Source organism: Osmia bicornis, chromosome 9 (assembly GCF_907164935.1).
Source record: "Osmia bicornis bicornis chromosome 9, iOsmBic2.1, whole genome shotgun sequence".
Taxonomy (NCBI): domain Eukaryota; kingdom Metazoa; phylum Arthropoda; class Insecta; order Hymenoptera; family Megachilidae; genus Osmia; species Osmia bicornis.
This window is the reverse complement of record NC_060224.1, coordinates 10,421,389-10,440,908: the sequence shown is the minus strand read 5'-3', so window position 1 is coordinate 10,440,908 and position 19,520 is coordinate 10,421,389.

Sequence of the window (19,520 nt, the reverse complement as noted above, 5' to 3'; positions counted from 1 at the left end):
TCATTACCAGCACAATCGATGCCAAGTATATTATTCGCGTGTCTGGAAAATTGAGGCGAAGTCGTACTCGTGAGGCCACGTTGAGCGAGAGCAGGGAGGAAGGGGAGCCGCGAAGGAGCACTTCCGCACGGGCAACTTGCCAAGCCATACAAAATCCGACTTAAAACTTTAATGGGTGCAGTATGCATACTGCAGGCCAGGCAGTCCGAAGCCGGGTTAACGAGTTCCGTCACCTTTGGCAAATAGCAGTTGGGAAGGGCCCACACGGGGAGTACGGTAAGGAAAATCAACCGCGGATCGGAGTCCGGGAGAGGGTCGAGACGCGAGCTGAATACGCCTGAAAATCGAGAATTTAATTATGATTAAATTGATGAAACGCAATCTTGAAATAGTCAAAAATTCTAAAGTTGACAAGGAACCAGGGTCAATGATTCGTAGTTGAAGGACTATGTTAGTATTATGATTGAGAATTGAGAAGAGTCGTAGATTTGAATTAACTTATCATAAGAATAAAATTAAGAGGCAATTAATACAGTCCCGCGAAGGCAATTGATGCGAATCTTTCTCAAAATTAAGCATTGCCAGGGAGATAGGTAGGTATTCGAACAATGAAGCATGTATTAGAGTTGAGTTTTCATGATTGGATTTAAAATTAGGCGTGAGAGCTAGAAGTTTTAAGCCTCTCGTCAAGCGGGTGAAAGGCGCGCACCGGCGTGCGATGAGCGTATTATGTCGCCCACTCGCACGTAATGTCCAGAACTAAGTCGATGAGACGACCATTGTCCGATGCAAGAAGAACTGCAAGCGAGCTGCGTCCGTGTACGACGGCCTGAAGGCGCCAATCTGGAGAGACTCCGCGCGAGGTCCCTTTGTAGTCGCCTTTTACGACAAGCCAGGGAGGTTGGAGACGTATTCTGTAACCCCCGCCTCCAGGGGAAATTCAATTCCATATTTCAAATCATAGCCCAGCAAAGAACCAGGACACGAACGTGATGAGCCTGGAGATTGAGGTTGCCAATTGACAGTCGTGCAGCGCAGGAAATGCAATTAAATTTAGGTTGATAGAATGTAGTTTGCATAAAAGAATATGTTATAGTTCAACATTTCCAAATTAAGGACAACCGGGAGCTAGAGTTGATAATTCATAATTCATAAATATGAATCTATACTAGTGATTAGAAGTTTAGAGGGATGCGTAAATTGAGTTTTGTATTAACGTGGGAGTTGAAGCTAAGGGGCCATAAATGTAAGTTTACAAAATAGGCTGCTGATCACTATTTCAGGATTTAGGATCAGCAGAATACTAGAAACGTTGTTCGCAGAGTGAAAGGTTACATTAGAGTTATGAGAGGTTTCGTACTCTGGTTTTAGGTACATATGGCGAGCATTCCCCTATCCGCCACCTGAGGACGCGCCACGTCGGGGTATCACCTCCCAGCCCAGCCAGTACACTTGGCCAGGTCCGTGGGTCCCCCTGAAACCTTTTTTTTTTCTTTTTTGGTTCAGTTGGAAGAGGAAATGCGTTTCCGCACGCGCGGGTTGGTTCCCCTTTTCGTCTATTCGGCTAGAGGGGACCCGGGCAATGTGGGACTCATGTCCGCCCTGAAGGGGCAGCCTGGCGACCCTGAGGTGAGGGCAAACCCAAAGAGGCAACGCCAGACGGGGCAACCTGGCAACCCAACCCTTAAGGGTTGAGTTTAGCCCAAGAGTAGGCCACAGCCCTGAAGGGGCGACCTAGACGGGCAGCCCAGAGTGGGCACTCCCGAGGCAGGGCATACTACCCACTAAAACCTCTCGCCTAACGTGGGCCACCGGCACCTTTTCACTCGTTAGAATTCGTAAAGGAATACCAGCGTATAGCTACAACGACGCTTCGGCACTTCAACGCATTTCGCGTTATTGTGGCCGCCCGCAAAAACGCCATGCGCTAGGCACATGGGGCATCTGCGGATCCACGCCGTTGCAAATCCGATCCAGCGGTAGGACATTTTCAACCTGTACGGTAAGGAACAGGATTTTTCTTCGGCCACGACCAGGAACCGAAGTAAGCCCATTCCGGGTGGTCGCGCCATGAGTTCACCTGCCAGGGCAGGAGCTTGCTCTTCGACACGGCCAGGAACCGAGACATCGTATCTCTACGGCTGACCGTGTCCATCTTCGTCCACCATGGTTGGTTGATAATGATGATGTGGCTTATCCTATATGTCATCACGCCCACCTGACCTTCCACGAGGACAGGCCATTTTTCATCAGCAACGGTCGGCACCGGGGGGACATCCTCCAGGATCGGCAACGGGGGGACATCTTCCCGGCGTGACCGCGCCACCTCTTCGCCTGCCTAGCACTATTGCCTGGACAGGGGTTCCTCTTCGGCCACGATCAGGATCCGGAGGTCCTGCTCAACGGGTGATCGCGCCATGTGTTCACCTGTTTTAACAGGGCTTGCTCTTCAACACGGCCAGGAACTGGGACATCGTATCTGCACAGTTGGCCGTGTCCATCTTCGTCCACCATGGTTGGATGATAATGATGATGTGGCTTATCCTTGCAGTCACCACGCACACCTGACCTTCCACGAGCACAGGCCATATTTCTTCGGCCACGACCAGGAACCGGAGCTCCTGCTCAACGGGTGGTCGCGCCATGTGTTCACCTGTTTTAACAGGGCTTGCACTTCAGCACAGCCAGGGCCCGGGGCGAGTCGTTTCCCCGGTTGACTGTGCCACATCTTGGTAGGCTGCAATCCTCGATGACCTGTCCCATACATACTTTACACACACACACACGCTCATGACAAGCATAGCGCTTCGAGTAGCGCTTCGAATGCCCCAAATATGCAACGATAAATAATGAATAAATAATGAGTAAAGGATAAATGAATAAATAAATGAATATATGAATGAGTGAATGAATAATGAATAGGAATTAATAAGCACATGAAGCCCATGAATAGAATAGAGGAGCCCATACATTCAATAACAGCTGTCATAATAAGCATACTAAACATACTAAACATACTAAAACTGGTTAAATCAAATCACAAATACAACGGGAAATAAATATGTATATGCATCTAATGCATCTAATGCAATAGAGCAGTTAATGAATAGTTAACAGTAAAAGAAACAGTAAGCAATATGAGAACGTGAGAAACTGTGGAGTAAACATAAGTAGTATTGCACGCAAGCAGGCAAGCGAGCATATGTGAACTGGACATAAGCAAATGACCAACAAAACCTCCAAAACCTAAAACGTCAAACGTACATACATACAGCCGAGCAGCCAAATAGCAGAAGAGGAATATTTAACATTCAACACTAGCGTACAATATAATCACATAAAATTAAACTCAAGATAAGCCATAAATTTGAGATGAAATAAACCAAGGATGTGAACCGTAAAGTAAAATAAAGTCGCCAGACAGATAGCAAATAGCAAGCCAGCCATGAGAGAAGAGAAGCAAACATAACATAACATAGAATGCTACTAATTATTATCAGAGGTAAAGGTAAATAAGGTACAGTATAAAATACAGAATATAGGGTATAACCAGAAAGTAAGCTGGGAAGAAAATAAATAGGTGAGCGTAATGTAATACTAATAATTGAAACCATTCATTGAAACTATTAAGTTACTTAAATTTACTGGCAGGAACATTTACACGACCACAACCTCAACGTGGTTGGCAAGCGAACATGATGGAGTACAATCAATGATCAAATGAAGGCAATAAAAAACAATTAGCAATTATTGCGAGCAAATCATCAATAAAGATAAGTAGCAACATATACCTCATAATGAGAATAATAGGGAGAGACAGAACTGTTAACATCAGAAATTAACCATAGTATTAAATGTAAAATGTAACATAATCCTAGTCTATTTGCAGGAAGCCCTAACGCCAGCCAATGGAAGTGGAGGTAGAGTGTAATTAACGGATAACAGGAGAAGAGAACACCCATCTGATATAATATGGGGAGCACATGAGACCTAAATCGGCATAAACCATAAGGCAGATCAAACAATTCAAATAGTTATAAATTGAGTAGATTAGATTGTTACGGGATTATAATACCGCTCCGATAAGTGTGGTATTAATATTAGTACTGATACAGGTAAGTCGACGCAATACAGCGCGTGGTGAAAACTAATCAATAATAAACAATCAATAATAAACCCCACATACAACCATATTACTACTAAATCATAATATAAAGGTACAAGAAAACTAAACTACACTACAATAGATCAAAATTACTATGAACATATGTGTATATATAATATGTAACGAAAACACTCCAAATATAATCAATTTAATAAGTATACCGATGTAGATAATTAATTAAACTCCTCATACCATAGTCAGTTTAAATGATGCAGTTCCATTAAACCCCCTTTAATACCAATTAATAGAAAAGGCATATAGGTGCTAAACCAAGCCAGACACTCCTATAAGAAAGTCATATGAGATCCACCGTCAAGAAATTCAAAGAATTTAAGGAACTATAACGCATATATGTATGTATAGAAAACCATAAAGACATTGTATCATGCAGGACGGGCTACCGCAGCGTATACCTCCCTGAGCACCAGCCGTATTAACCAATACTGAACTAACACTTTCCAAATCAGAATCAAAATCAGAATCAGAATTGTAATTAAGAAAGGGTAATTAATGTACAAAAGATTGCATAAAGTACCGTAAGCATTCAAAATACACAGATTCACAACTGTCACAGCTGCACTAGAATTGAATTAAACATAGTATGCAAAACATTATCCTGAGGGGGGGTACGAAGAGCTACAAAAGAACAGTGAATAATATTATAGGAACATGGAACGTAAAACGTAACACTCAATTGAAGAAGAAGTTACTGAAACATGTCAAGTGACCAAGAATAAAAATAAGAAAAGAATAAGGATAGTGAATAGTGAACGGCGCACAATAAACCAATAAACCAATAAACCAATGTCGTTACACGTCATTCATATCTAAATTGCTAAAGGGTATATGATACATCTTATAGTCTACAATTAATTGACAATGCCTGGGAGCCCAAACAACCCCCGAAAGCTTAGAAACAATGCATGATACTACAAGAGGAACTAAGGAGCTAAGAACTAAGAAACAAGAAACCAGAATCAGAATCAAACCCACCCTTAACATATGCAAAGGGATTATAAACGCAATATACGCATATGATATAAACTCATTAATCCATCCAATCCAGATAGACTCTTCTAAATTCCATAATACAAGACCCATTATACTAAGTCAAATAAATATAACCTCAAATATAATCGCATATATAATCATCACAGATATAACCACAGATATAATCACAGCAGGTACAATAAAGCAGACACATATTAATAATCTGTATCAAGTAATTTAATTCAATGCAATTCGATATGCCATATGCCATTGTTAATTACTCTGTACATTTACTTACTCAATTATAATAATATAATGGAATAGAAAGTTAGGAAGTTATATAATAAGAATGCAATACAATACAATTTAATACAGAATACTGGTTAAGTACTGCCTAACATAGCTAACTAATATAGCTGAATAACTGGACACAATCCAAGGTCTAAAATAATAATATTATAATATAACATATAATATATTCAATGCCTAAAATGGTCACAGATTGAACGCAGGCTGAACGCAATTGAACGTAGATTGAACGTAGCTTGGATGTAATAACATTAATAACATAAATAAAATAATACCATATGATCATGGTATAATACAATACACTAACAATACTGTAATACCATATCATAACATAATACAATATAACATAATATAATATAACATAATACAGCATATAATATATAATATATTATAGTAAGTAATATAAATGCACCGAATGCATAAAATGCACAAAACGGAGCAAATGATACCACATTAACAAATACACTGCAATTACACTACAATACAATACCTCCGAGCGTAGCACATTAGTACGCGCACTGTCACAGCAATCACATCCGCACGAATAAATACAAAATTTAAATTAGAAAATTCAAAATTCAATAATTTCAATAAATTCAATTCAATTAATTAATTAATTCAGTTCAATTGACACTTATCACTTAACACTTTGTATCACATCACATCATGGATGACCGATGACCATGTCAACGTCAACTAAGATAGGAAACCGGGCGAAGTAAAATAAAGAGCGCGACCATAAACCATAAAGAACATAGATACCTAGTGTTCGAATTCCCTAGTCCATACCATAATGATTATCGACCATCAAATTAACCACCAAATCATCAAATTAATCAACTAATTATACAGAATATATAAACGTACAAAAGCGAAAAGCGGAAATAAAAGCGAAAATACTTCAACAACTTTCAATAAATCACCGCGATGAAAACCAGAAGTAAGGTACCTACGAAAGATAGCGATAGCAAAACGCATCGTAATAAGTAAAGCATGCAATACTGCCCGAGATAAGCCGTAAAGCTATCCATAGTCGGTAACCAACCGCAGCACCAGAGATATTACCAACCGCAAATATTCCATCCACCACATAGTAACAGTTCCGTAACGGTTATCCACAGACCAATTATCTGCCGCGCAGCAATTACCTACCGCGCGCCAGTTACCCGGTACACACAGTTATCGACTGCAAAACCATCCATCGTGCAGCCGCGCAATCCTAGGAATCCATACTTACCATCAAACTTATCATCAAAGATAAGTCTGATATAAAGTAGTTTCACGAAGGTATAAAGCACACGAACATCAAATCAAGCTTCCAGACAGATCAAGATGGAGGATAAATCAGTTAGTAAAATCAATACTACGGTTATTTATTATATATAAATAAGAATCATACGTTTGTAATAGGGTGGAATGAAATAAATATAAATTACATATAAATTACAAATTACAAACAATAAGGAAAAATAAAATGAAATCAAATGAATCAACCCGAATAAGATCCACTGATTGCGCAGATTGCAGGACACAGTGTATTACTACATATCGCGCCGCAGAAAACAGATTATACAAAACAACAGAACAACAGAACAACAGAATCAACAACTCTCGGTCAAATAATATTATTTAGTAAAATAAAACAATAAATCAATGAAACTAGAATAAATCATGGTAACAGGCAACCAGCAGAAATGAAATATGAAGCAGAAATGAATCAATAAATCAAGAAAAATCGAACCAGATCAATGTATAGCTTGTAACCGTACATTCGTACAGGTACATAGTATAAAACAAGTAGTATAGATTTTTCTTGGGAGATCGGAACTATAGCGATGGTATGTGCTATCCCTACTTATTTTTCTAAGTGGAGCGCGTGCGCGGATCCCCTCCTTCGAACGCCGGATCGAAGGAGCTCAGTGTCGATCCATCGATCGACACTCTGGTCCAAAACGACAAGCAGAACGGACGCTTTCACCTACGGCTCTGTTCCAAGAGACAACCGTCTAAAGATTGCGATCCAGCAAGTCGTGACTAGAGCCCGAGCTTGGACACCTCCCTTTCATTAAGTAGTGGCCTTCTATCTTGGGACTCAGCACCCTCGAAAGATCGCCCTACACAGGCATATCCAAGACGACGTTGACTCCTAGGGAAACCTAGTCGAGCCATCCCCGTTTTGCTTGTGTTCTGGCAATTTTACATTGCAATTTGGAGGGCCGTGATCTCGCTCTTGGCAGTCTTAATTTCTTCCTTGAGTACGCTTCGTACTCCAGGAAGAACGTTGACGGATTCCGGCAAATCCACGGGTATCGGATTCTCTTAAATACACATATTTCAGTCTGCAAAGGAGTCGAGGGTCGGGACTTAGTGCGCGACTTTTTCATCCTTTGATTGTGACTGAAATCGTGAAGTCAGTGCCCCTGTCGATCTGAGGTTCGCAGGTGAAAACCTTGCTGAACCGGAAGTATCCTCGGAATCCACTGGCTCGCCATTCTGCGATTTAAGAGACGCGTAAAAGTTAATATTTCGCTGCACGGTTAATAAATTCAAACGTTCCTCTCTTGCCTACGCGCTCCACGATCACGCGACCTTCGTGCGTCGTGATTTCGGTATATGTTTCCGAAACAAATCGAGCGAACAATAACTCGTCCTTGGCGAAAGACGTTTGAATCGTAGACGACCAACGAAATTTTGTAACCGTTGTGTATATATTACTTTTCGCATTCCGAGCAGGGTCACGATTTTGCGTTCGGATACTTTGCGTTATTCTTTTCATATATTTTCTCATATTTCTTAAAATGCGTTATTCAACCAGTCATTTTTCCGTATAAATGAAGACTGAGTTTTTTGAGTCGCGTTAAAGTCGCTCGACTGGTTGAGATTTTTCTTTACGTTATATTTTCTTATATTACTTTATATTCTATTATAATTATTCCGTGAGATTTAAATGCGTTATTCAACCAGTCATTTTTCCGTATTAAAAGAAGACTGAGTTTTTGGGTCGCGTTAAAGTCGCTCGACTGGTTGAAATCTTTTCTTTTGCGTTACCATTTTTTTTTTATTACACTTTCGATTCGTGTGAATCCGATCTGCGTGCTTATTGACGATCAATCTAGTCAAGTTCGTTGTATATTATATTTACATAATCTGCGCGTCTATTGAACATCTATTAGATGAGAATTGCGTTCCGTTGATTGTTGAACGCGTAAACTGCCATAATATTTGCGGTGCTACTACCATTCTGTGATCGGCTATTTTGCCATACTTCAATCACCATCTTTCTGAATAAATCGATATTTTCTTTTTTACACCGCAAAACTACGTCTCGTTACTGACTTCACCGTTCCTTCTGCCTTCGCGAACGCGAACCACTCCTTGAGACGCGTAGGGGAAATCGTACGCTCGTACTACTCGCGGTATCTTCTCCTTCGCATAAGTAGCGAAAGACCTAAACGTTACAAGCTTTAATCAATCAACATCAACATGAAGGAATGAATGAATAATAAATGAATGAATGTACGTAAACTGAATGCAGGTAAAACAGCTAAGGATATTCACAAATTGGGAATTACAGAAAGTGTGTAACGCGCAACATACGTAACCAACATAACCGACATACCTAGCCGACATAATGTAATGTAATGTAATGTAATGTAATGAAATGTAATATAATGTAAAATAATAAATACAGCAAATGAGTTATATTCCAACTAAATATAACCGTAGGCCTTATTGGCTCAATCCCCTCTACTTTCGTGAAAATGCGTTGAATTCAACCGTCGCCACACGAACCGCGGCAGCACTCTTCAGCGCGACCGGCAGCCACCTTGGATGCCGGTCAGGCTGAACAATCACCGAGTTTGACGTCACCGGGAAGAAGCCAACGGCTCTTGTTACGACGAAGCCGCTGGTTCGGCCATTACGGTATTGTATCGTTACGGTAAACACGTGCAGTACTGATTCCAAAAATTTCTAGTGCAATTAACGAATTTCGATTCTAAAGAACTCAGCATCGCAACGCGAATTCTGTGCCGACGGCCAACGCGAAGTCGCGGTTAATCTAGTTCGTGCAAATCCACGAAATTAGTAGAATTTCGTGGTGACCACGTGTTGAACCAACACCTGGTTTTAATACAGCGCAATCTCAATCGCAAATTCTCCGCGACGCGGGTGAATCTTCACGATCTACGATCATCATAAATTCGTGCAACGCACAATTTATTGTAAATACTGTACACAGTGTATTTGTGCCTGTAAATATACATTGTTTATTTTGTGCAATCTCAAGTGCATTCATTTTCATTTGCCGTCTCACTGCCGATCCTACATTCCGAACCGGTTCTCAATCGCAAGCTCAAGACCTCCTTACAATCTCGAACACTTTTGAACACATAGATTGCAAATTGTAAATTGCAAATTGTAAATTGTAAGCGATTGCGTCCATACAAATGCAAAAGGAATAAAAATTTACACCGAAAGATGTATAAGGATAAATCAAAGCACGCCTCGCAAGCATCCAAGTTTCCGCCACGCGCGCAAATCCGGCCGTAAATAAACAGGCTTGTATGCACTCTCGCACAGGGACTTTCCAACAACCAGGCAACTGGGCAGCATGCATTGATTCAGAGCAAAGAAGAGAGATCGATATTGGGGCCTTGCAAGACAACACAATCGGCCAGCGTCGTCGCTCCAAACGGCAATAAACAGCCGTTCAAAACGAACGTCTTACCGATTAGGTAAGGAAGAAGAAACACTGTGGCCCGTTTCTTTGAGGTAACTCTGCGCTATTCTGAGCTGTATTCACTATTCCCAGCTGTAAATGCCACTTCGAGCGCAGCTGTGCAGAAGGAGCACAAGAAGAAGAAGAAATATCTCGGAATATGTGCGTGACGCCCCTTTCCTTGAGGTAAATCTGCAAATATGTCGGAAGCGGTGCGAGCTATGGCAAAATGTTAAGAGACCCTTTTTGTAGGAAATTAAATTCCCTACTATTTACGTTGTATCTCATTTTTTGATCAGATGCGTGGTTTTCGAGATATATCGAGATATTTAAAAGTTCCGAAGACGTACCAACATTATACGGAAAAAGAAACACTGTGGCCCCTTTCTTTGAGGGAACTCTTCACTATTCTAAGCTGTATTCACTACTCTCAGCTGTAAATGCCACTTCCAGCGCAGCTGTGCAGAAGAAGAACAAGAAGAAGAAGAAATCTCTCGGATTTTGTGCGTGACGCCCCTTTCCTTGAGGTAAATCTGCAAATATGTCGGAAACGGTGCGACCTATGGCAAAACGTTATGAGACCTTTCTTGTAGGAAATTAGATTTCCTACTATTTACGTTCTATGATATTTTTTGATCCGATGCGTAGTTTTCGAGATATATCGAGATATTTAAAAGTTCCGAAGCCGTACCAACATTATAAGGAAGAAGAAACACTGTGGCCCCTTTCTTTGAGGTAACTCTGCACTATTCTAAGCTGCATTCACTATTCCGAGCTGTAAATGCCACTTCCAGCGCAGCTGTGCAGAAGAAGAACAAGAAGAAGAACAAGAAGAAGAAGAAATATCTCGGAATATGTGCGTAACGCCCCTTTCCTTGAGGTAAATCTGCAAATATCTCGGAAACGGTGCGAGCTATGGCAAAATCGTAAGAGACCTTTTTTGTAGGAAATTAGATTTCCTACTATTTACGTTCTATGATATTTTTTGATCCGATGCGTAGTTTTCGAGATATATCGAGATATTTAAAAGTTCCGCAGCCGTACCAACATTATAAGGAAGAGGAAACACTGTGGCCCCTTTCTTTGAGGTAACTCTACACTATTCTATGCTGTATTCACTACTCCCAGCTGTAAATGCCACTTCCAGCGCAGCTGTGCAGAAGAAGAACAAGAAGAAGAAGAAATACCTCGGAATATGTGCGTGACGGCCCTTTACTTGAGGTAAATCTGCAAATATCTCGGAAACGGTGCGAGCTATTGCAAAATGATCACAGACCTTTTATGTAGGAAATTAAATTTCCTACTATTTGTGTTCTATGACGTTTTTTGATCAGATGCGTAGTTTTCGAGATATATCGAGATATTTGCAAGTTCCGAAGACGAACCAACATTATAAGGATGAAGAAACACTGTGGCCCCTTTCTATGAGGTAACTCTGCACTATACTAAGCTGTATTCACTATTCCGAGCTGGAAATGCCACCTCCAGCGCAGCTGTGCAGAAGAAGAACAAGAAGATTTTTATGTAACATTTTGCCATAGTTCGCTCCGGTTCGTGGATATTTGCTGATTTACCTCAAGGAAAGGGGCGTCACGCACATATTCCGAGATATTTCTTCTTCTTCTGGTTCTTCTTCTGCACAGCTGCGCTAGAAGTGGCATTTACAGCTCGGAATAGTGAATACAGCTTAGAATAGTGCAGAGTTACCTCAAAGAGAGGGGCCACAGTGTTTCTTCGTCCTTATAATGTTGGTGCGGCTTCGGAACTATTAAATATCTCGATATATCTCGAAAACTACGCATCTGATCAGAAAATGTCATAGAACATAAAAGGGTAGGACATCTATTTTTCTACAAGAAAGGTCTCTTACGATTTTGCCATAGCCCGCTCCGATTCCGAGATATTTGCAGATTTACCTCAAGGAAAGGGGCGTCACGCACATATTCCGAGATATTTCTTCTTCTTCTTGTTCTTCTTCTTGTTCTTCTTCTGCACAGCTGCGCTGGAAGTGGCATTTACAGCTCGGAATAGTGAATACAGCTTAGAATAGTGCAGAGTTACCTCAAAGAGAGGGGCCACAGTGTTTCTTCGTCCTTATAATGTTGGTGCGGCTTCGGAACTATTAAATATCTCGATATATCTCGAAAACTACTCATCTGATCAAAAAATGTCATAGAACGTAAATAGTAGGAAATTTAATTTCCTTCAAAATAGGTCTCTTAACATTTTTCCATAGCTCGACCGGGTTCCGAGATATTTGCAGATATACCTCAAGCAAAGGGGCGTTACGCACATATTCCGAGATATTTCTTCTTCTTCTTGTTCTTCTTCTGCACAGCTGCACTGCAAGTGGCATTTACAGCTTAGAATAGCGCAGAGTTACCACAAAGAAAGAGGCCAAGGTGTTTCTTCATCTTTATAATGTTGGTACGGCGTCGGAACTTTGAAATGATATGTAATATACATTTAGCAACAATATCAATATTACTATATCTACATAAGATATAATGTAATATCTTGATACCTTCCTACAGATCAATGTACATTTAATAACAATATCATGATTACTATATCTATATTAGATACAATGTAATATACTGATTCCTTCATACAAATCAATGTATATTTAATAACAATATCATTATTACTATATCTACATTTGATATAATGTGATATACTGATTCCTTCATACAGATCAATGTACTTTTAGCAACAATATCATTATTACTATATCTATGTTAGAAATAATGTAATATACTTATTCCTTTGTCCAGATCAATGTAGATTTAATAACATTATCATTATTACTATATATGCATTAGATATGTAATATACATTAAATAACAATACCATTATTACTATATCTGCATTAGATATGTAATATACATTTAATAACAATATCATTATTACTATATCTACATTAGAAATAATGTAACAAACAGATTGCTTCGTACAGATCAATGTACATTTAATAACAATATCATTACTACTGTATCTGCGTTACATATGTAATATACATTTAATAACAATATCATTATTACTGTATCTGCGTTACATATGTAATATACATTTAATAACAATATCATTATTAGTATATCTACATTAGATGTAATGGAATATACTGATTCCATACTACAGATCAATGTACATTTAATAACAATATCATTATTACTATATCTACATTGGATATAATGTAACATACTGATACCTTCCTACAGATCAGTGTACATTTGGTAACAATATCATAATTACTATATCTGCATTAGATTTGTAATATACATTTAATAACAATATCATTATTACTATATCTACATTAGATGCAATGTAATATCTTGATACCTTCCTACAGATCATAGAATACTAAATAAGAATATCATTATTACTGTATCTGCGTTACAGATGTAATATATTTTTAATAACAATACCATTACTGCTATATCTGCATTGGATATGTATTATACATTTAATAACAATATCATTATTGGTATATCAACACTAGATGTGAAATATACATTTAATAACAATATCATTATTACTACTATATCTTCATTAGATATAATGTAATATACTCATACCTTCCTACAGATCTATGGACATTTATTAACAATATCATTATTACTATATGTGCATTAGGTATGTAATATACATTTAATAACAATATCATTATTACTATATCTTCATCAGGTATAATGTAATATACTGATACCTTCCTACAGATCTATGTACATTTATTAACAATATCATTACTACTATATCTGCATTAGATACGTAATATACATTTAATAACAATATCATTATTACTATATCAGCATTATATATGTAATATACACTTAATAACAATACAATTATTACTATACCTTCTTTAGATATAATGTAATATACTGATACCTTCCTACAGATCTATGGACATTTATTAACAATATCATTATTACTATATCTGCATTAGAAATATTGTTATACACTGATTGCTTCGTACAGATCAATGTACCTTTAATAACAATATCTTCATTACTATATGTGCATTAGGTATGTAATATACAATGAATTACAATATCATTATTACTATATCTACGTTACAAATAATATAATATATTGATTACTTCATACAGATCAATGTACATTTAATAACAATATCATTATTACTCTGTGTGCATTAGATATGTAATATACATTAAATAACAATATCATTATTACTGTATCTGCATTAGATATGTAATATACAGTTAACAACAATATCATTATTACTATATTTACATTAGAAATAATGTAATATACTGATTCCTTCATACAGATCAATATACATTTAATAACAATATCATTATTACCATATCTGAATTAGATATGTAATATACATTTAATAACAATATCATTATTACTATATCTTCATCAGATATAATGTAATATACTGATACCTTCCTACAGATCTATGTACATTTATTAACAATATCATTACTACTATATCTGCATTAGATATGTAATATACATTTAATAACAATATCATTATTACTAGTTTATTTAATTACGCCTCCCTTACGGGTTTGCGTGGCGCTTTTAACGGAGCGTTCCCCAACCGTACATATTTTCATTTACACTGTATTCTCTTTTCCTTATCCTATATGTACATTCGTATAGTGCGCACAGCTGTTCTTTTACTCCCTCCAAATAAACTGATACTACACGCTGATGCTAACCTTAGATACGATATCCTTTACCAACCATAATTCCAACGCAATAATGAAGTACAATAAAGATACTGAAATAAAAGTATAGAAATAACATAATATCATAAGTATAGTAATAACATAATAATAAGATAATAGTAAGGAATACAGTAACTAAAATAAAATCAAATAAGATAAACTAGAATAAATGTGAAACTAAATTTTAATTCCTATGCTTTCTGCGCGTCCGCATGTCGAAGAAAGGAAAAGACTAATTAAACTAAAACTAAGAACTGTAGCCCTATCCACTAAATCACGCCGCACTCACACAAACCAAACCCCGAATCAGATTATATAACAACTAAAATAAAATAAAATATATTATATGGTGAAAAGAAAAAGCTAATAACTAAACTAAACCCGCATACTTGTTCAATGTGGTATCATCTGAGGTAAGGGACCGTAAATTAAAATTAAATTAAATTAAATTAACGATACTATCCTTTTTTGGTTATCTGACCAGGTTTTCTTTCTAGTTTTGCTTGCACTATTAGTCCTTTATCCCTCAGTCTTTGCTCCTTCCTTTTTTTTTCTTCATCCTCCACTGCTATCTCCCTCCTCGTCTATCCTCCTTTCTCCTTGCACGTCCCTCTTCCGCTCTTCTTTCTTCTTTTCACTCCTTCCTTCCTACTTTTGCACCCATTTTCCTTTCTTTTCGTCCCACACCTATTCCATTCCCTCTACCCATAGCTTCCTATTACTGTGCTATACGTCCTTTCCCTTAGCCCTTTCCTCTCTGGCTTTCTCTTTTATTTTCCATCTCATTCTCCTCTCCTCTCTCGACAAATCTTCTTCCACGCTTACCCTCCATAGTTCCCATATTGCGTTTTTCTTCCCTAGCACCTTCCTACAGTCCTCTTCCTCCTCCAATTCAGTCAATATCATTTTCCTCCCTCCTTCTCCTGTTAGCTCCGTCAACCTTCTTATCTCCACTCTCTTCCCTAGTTCCATCTGCTGCATTATTTTAACCCTTCTGCCCCTCTCTTCTTTTTCCTCTCCTCCCACATTTTTCCATACTATACTCCTACTTCTTCTTTCTTTCCTCTCCCTTTCCAATCGTCTTTCCCAGTTCTCTGTCCAACTTTCCTCCTCTTCTTTCCCTTGTTTTCTTTCTTCTCTCCATCTTCTCCTTTCTCCCTCTTCCTCTTCCGTCTCCTCCCCGTCCTTGAGCTCTTCCCTCCTTTCCTCCTTAGCCTTTACCTCTTCTTCTTCCTCACTTTCGCTCCTCCCTTCCCTCTTCTCATCTTCCTCATTTTCCTTCTTCTTTTCTTCCCCGTTCTTTCCTATCGTTGCCCTGTTAATTTGTGCCTCCTCCTCTCCTTGAATTCCTTTACCACCCTCCTCCTCTTCCCTTCTCACTCTCTTAGTCACCTCCTTATCTTCTATTCTGAAGTTCTCTTCCACGCTTTATTTTTTCCCCTTTCTCTTCCTCCGCTTCGCTTCTTCTTTTGTCCTTATTCCCCCTTTGTCTTTCTGATCTTTCTCCATTTATCACTTCTTTTATCTCTCCTATCACTTCCCTTATCTTTTTTAGTTCCTTTAGCACTTCTTTTCCCCATTCGTTATCCATTTTTATTCCTTCTCGCTTTCTTTCCTTCTTTCACACACTTTTCCTCTTTTCCTTGCACTTCGTCCTTTCTTTTCTTAGTCGCTAGCTTTAATGGCCTCCTACCTCAGCCACGCTTCCTTTGCACGTGTTTGTCCAGGCCTACCAACTTACTTATCGCGTTTGCAAGTCTACCACCTGTTGCGTATTTCTCATCCCTTCCTCTTTTCTGATCCTCCTGCCGGTATTGTAGGTCTCCTACTTTCCTCCTTTGTTGCCTACCATCCGCACCCTTCTCTTGTTACTTTCTTACACTTTCTTCGTTCCCCGTTCTTTTCTCTCCTGTCTCCTTCACATCTCTTTCTCTTTCTCGATTTTCTCCCCTTCTCCTCTCTCCCTTTTCACCTTTTCTCCTGTGTACTATTATCTTCTGTTCTCCTCTCTCTGCCACCTGTCTCTTCCTCCTCCCTCGGTCCCGTCCTGTAGTCTTCCACCTCCTTCATCCACTCTTCACCCTCTCCTCCTCCTCCCAAAATCTCTTTCATCCTCTCCTGCCATCCCTCCTCCCTGTCTTTTCCTATGGCACATCTCTCCCATATGTGTTCCCATGTTTCCTCCTCCCACCCGCAGACTCTGCATTTCCTTAGCTCTTCTTTTTCCCAGTATTTTGCCCCGTTCACTTCGTTCCCTAGCCTGAACCTGGCCACTCTTCTCCATCTTTCCTCCTTCCATCCTTTTTCCAGGTACGCCGGCACCCCTGGCTCCTTTATTATTTTATACCATTTATTATATTTGGATTCCCTTATCTTTTCCCATCTCTCTTCTTCCTGCATTTGTACATCCTTCTCTTCTATTTCTTCGTATCCCATTTCTCCGCTGCACCTCTTGTCTTCTAACTCCTCCCATTCCCGTCCCCTTTCTTTGAAGAACTTTTCTCTTTCCTCTTCCTATTTATTTCTCTCCCTGCTCCTGCCTTCGTCTCTCACCACTTGTTCCCAGCAGCTCCTGGCTAGCTCTCCTCCTCTCCCTTCCCAGAGTTTTCTCTCATATTCCCATGTTCTTTTTCCTGCTCTCGTCCTCATTTTCCACCTTTGTAATTCCTCTGTTACCAGATACCCCGGCGTGGGCCAGTCCAACCCGAGCGTCCATTTCAGGAACCTCTCGTGGAGTCCCTCTATCTCCTTCCACTCCTTCCAACCCCATACCTCTGCTCCGTATGCTATTACCATCCACACTAGCTTATCCCATAGCCATATTCTTCTCTTCCAGTCTTTGCCGAATCTTCTTTTCCCTATCCCCCAGACCTGCCTCATCACCACTCCTGCCTTCCCAATCCTATCCTTCACCTGTAATTCACTTCCTCCATTCCTTCTGAACACAAATCCTAGATATTTAAATTGGTCTACCTCTTCTACCTTCTTACCCTTCCACCACCAGCTCGTTCTTTTCCATCTTCCTGCTCCTTTCCTGAATCTCATTATTTTTGATTTGTTCTGATTCAGGTCCAGTCTTTTCTCGTTCAGGTATCTTTCTAATCTCTCTAGCAGCGCTCTCATATCATCTTCCTCTTCTGCTAGCACCACCACATCGTCCGCATAAGCCAGTGTGTATATTTTCCTCCCTCCCATCTTTATTCCTCCTCCTCCACCCTTGCTCATCTTCTCTTCCATATCTGCTGTCAGTATGTTATACAGCAGTGGACTTAATGGGCATCCCTGTCTTACTCCTCTCGCTGTCCAGAATGGCTCTGAAATCCCGTCCCCTGTCCTCACCCTGCTTCTCGTCTCTCTCAGTATTTCTTTTACCCTTTACCATAACCCTTCTCTCACTCCTCTTTTTCTCATCGCTTCCATCAGCACTCCGCTATCTACTGAGTCAAATGCTGCCCTCAGATCTATGAAAAAGGCTACCATTTTTCCCCTCTCCCTCTTTATCTGCTTGTTCACCAGATAATTTAACACGTATATATTGTCCGTCATTTCCATCCCTCTCCTGAATCCTGTCTGATTTGCCGGTATCATTCCCTTCTCCTCCACCTCCTCCCTTAGCCTTTCCGTCAGGACCGTCGTGTCTACCTTATACAGCGTGGGCATTAGTGTCACCCCTCTGTAATCCGTTGCCCTTGTCCCATCCCCTTTTTTCTTTATTAGTGCTATTATCCCTTCCTTCCAACCCTCTGGCCATCCCTCTCCTCTCCATATTCTGTTACATATCTCCCAGGCCCAATCTAGCACCTCTTCGCCTCCGTATTTCCATACCTCATTAGGTATTCCATCCCCTCCTGTCGCTTTCCCGTCCTTCATCTTCGCTATCGCTTTCCTTATCTCCTCTTTACTTATGTCCGCTTCCTCATCTCCTTCTATGTCCCTTTCTCCCCCCATCACTACTTTCTCCTCTGATCCGCTCAGCAGATTGACGAAGTGTTTTCTCCACTCCTCCTCTTTTATGCCCGTTTTCGCCCTCCCTCTACTTTTCCTCTCCCTATTTATTATTCTCCACACGTCTCCTTCTGTTTTTGCCCCCCTCGCTTCTTTTTCGAATGCCTACTTTACCTTTTCCTTCTTTGCTTCACACATTCTATTGTACTCCCTTTTGGCCTCCCTGTTTTTCCCCCCCCCCCCCCCCTATCCTTCCTTTTCTCCAGTCTCTTAGCGCCTTCCTCACTTCTTTTTTCCTCCTCATGCTCTCTTCGTCCCACCATCCTTTCCTCACCTGCGTTTTATTGTTCTCCCTTCCTCTTTCCAGTCCCTTTCTGAACTCTACCATCATTGACTCCATATCCTCTTCCAGGTTTCCCCTCCTTCTCTCCTTCCAGTTGATTTCCTTTTTGAAGTTTTCTCTTCCTTGCTGTGACCAGTTTCCTCTCGCCCCTGGTTTCTTTCTTTCCTTTTCTTCTTCCTTCCCCACCCCCCAACCTTCCATTTTCAGTATGATTGGGTGGTGGTCCGAGTCAATCTTGTCCCCTATCTCCATTCTTTTCATCCTCTCCTTGCCCTGCTCTTCCGCTATCACGTAGTCTATCACTGTGTTCCCCCTTGCTCCCGTATACGTGAATTCCCCTTCTTCGTC